The sequence below is a fragment of the Arvicanthis niloticus genome, chromosome 4 (genome assembly GCF_011762505.2).
Source record: "Arvicanthis niloticus isolate mArvNil1 chromosome 4, mArvNil1.pat.X, whole genome shotgun sequence".
NCBI classification, from domain to species: Eukaryota; Metazoa; Chordata; class Mammalia; order Rodentia; family Muridae; genus Arvicanthis; species Arvicanthis niloticus.
In genome coordinates, this window is record NC_047661.1 from 61142037 (window position 1) to 61144551 (window position 2515).

Consider the following 2515-nt stretch of genomic DNA (forward strand, 5'->3'; position numbering starts at 1 on the left):
CACACACACATAGAGGGAGATGGGACAGGGAGAGGGAGATAGAAAGGGAGAGGTGGAAGGGGAGGGGAACGGGGAGGGGGAGAAGAAGGGAAGGGGAGGGAGAGGGGAGAGGGGAGAGGGGAGGAGAGGGGAGGAGAGGGGAAGAGAGGGGAGAGGGGAGAGGGAAAAGAAACACTACAGGAAGGGTGGGAAGGCTTAAGCCCTTGATAATTTTTCTTCACTGGTTTCAGGACACATCAGTATTATTTGCAGAACAAATATTATGATTAATGCTCACTGGAACCACTGCAGTCCACACAACCATAATAAGAATGACAACTTTAGAGAACTTCCCTCCACCTGAAGGTCCCGAGCTGTGTCTGCAGTAGCTGCCATAGGTTCTGTCGCCTCCACACGGCCAACTTTCCGAGGACCCATGCAGACCCACCAGCCAGGCAAGGAGCCCAAGCCAATCAATGTCCCGGTGACCACCATGGATGCAGAGCTGGAGTCTGCCATCCAGCCAAACACCACCGGTAAACAGCTTTTTGATCAGGTGGTAAAGACTATTGGCCTCCGGGAAGGGTGGTACTTTAGTCTCCAGTATGTAGACAATAAAGGCTTTCCTACCTGCTTGAAACTTGATAAAAAGGTCTCCACACAGGAGGTTAGAAAAGGAGAACCTTGTCCAGTTCAAATTCCAGGCCAAGTTCTACCCTGAGGACATGGCTAAGGAGCTCATAGACCTACTCTCCACCAAAACAGCCCTCCCTGTTCCTGGGGTCCTATGCAGTTCAGGGCAAGTTTGGAGATTATAACAAGGAAATGCACAAGTCTAGGTACCTCAGCTTCAAGTGACTGATCCCTCAGAGTCATTCATGGACCAGCACAAACTCAGCAGGGGCCAGTGGGAGGTCAGGATCCAGGTGTGGCACGCAGAACACTGAGAGATGCTTAAGGACAGTGCTATGCTAGAATACCTGACGATTGCCCAGGACCTGGAAATGCATGGGATCAACTATTTCAAGATCAAAACCAAGAAAAAAAAACAAACAAAGAAAAACAGACCTTTGGCTTGGATTTAACATCTATGAGAAAGATGACACGTTGACCCAGAAGATTGGCTTCCTTGCAGTGAAATCAGGAACATTTCTTTCAATGACAAGAAGTTTGTCATTAAGCCCATCAAAAAGAAGGTACCTGACTTTGTGTTCTATGCTCTGTGCCTGGGAATTAACAAGTGGATCCTGCAGCTCTGCATGAGGAACCATGAGCTGTACATGCACCGCAGGAAGCCCGACACCATTGAGGCACAGCAGGTAAAGGCCCAGGCTTGGGAGGAGAAGCACCAGAAGCAGCTGGAGAGACAATAATTGGAAACGGAGAAGAGGAAAGAAACCCCAGAGAGAGGCGGGGAAGGGGAGGGAAGGAGAGAGAGAGAGAGAGAGAGAGAGAGAGAGAGAGAGAGAGAGAGAGAGAGAGAGAGAGAGAGAGAGAGAGAGAGAGTAACAGATAACAGATGCTCTGGGAGAAGGAGGAGCTGAAACTTCGGCTTCAGAACTATGATCAGATGACCAAGAGGGCAGAGAAAGAGCTCTCTGAGCAGACTGAGAAGGCCCTCCAGCTGGAGGAAGAGAAGAGGCGAGCCCAGGAGGAGTCTGAACGTCTGGAGGCCTCCAGATGACCACATGGCCTCCCTGTGGGCCAAGGAAGAACTGGAAAGGCAGGCACAGGATCAGATAAAGAGCCCGGAGCAGCTGGCTACAGAGCTGGCAGACTACTCGGCCAAGATTGCCCTTTTGGAGGAGGCACGGAGACGCAAGGAGGATGAGGTGGAGGAGTGGCAGCACAGTGCTAAAGAAGCCCAGGATGACCTGGTGAAGACCAAGGAGGAGCTGCACCTGGTGATGACTGATCCCCCACCCCCACCAACCTCAGTGTACGAGCCCCGTGAATTACCAAATCTAGGAGGGACTGCAGGACGAGGGAGCAAAGCCCATGGGCTACAGCGGTTGTGTGCTCTAGCGAAGGCATCCTGGATGACCGCAAGGAGGAGAAGCGGATCACAGAAGCAGAGAGGAATAAGCTTGTTCAGTGGCAGCTGCTGACTCTGAGTAACAAGTTGTCCCCAGGCCCGGGATGAGAATTAGAGGACCCACAATGACATCATCCACAATGAGAACATGAGGCAAGGCCGGGACAAGTATAAGAAGCTGCGGCAAATCAGGTAGGGCAACACCAAGCAGCACATCTGCAAGTTCGAGGCCATGTAGAGGCCAGGCTGAGACCAAGGGCAGAGGACACCTCACAGCAGGCAGGTGTCACGCTTTGCTCTTTACACTCTTAAGTCTAGAAACCTCCTTGCCTTGCCGTGTTCCAGTCTTTTAAAGAGCAGTTACTGGGCTGATGTTCTGCCCCAAGACCCGGTGGAATCCACCCTGGTAAATTCCAATTGTATCAGATAGTGCCAAACGAGCCAGATTTTTATGACAGTTACCGACTCACTTCCTGTTTGAAGCAGGGATTTGGATGGCTG

At 51.5% G+C, this 2515-nt stretch overlaps 1 pseudogene; it reads left to right on the forward strand.

The window, feature by feature from the left end:
* The first annotated feature begins 448 nt into the window (after window positions 1-448).
* On the forward strand, window positions 449-2252 carry LOC117707473 (ezrin-like; annotated as a pseudogene).
* Window positions 2253-2515: the final 263 nt, after the last annotated feature.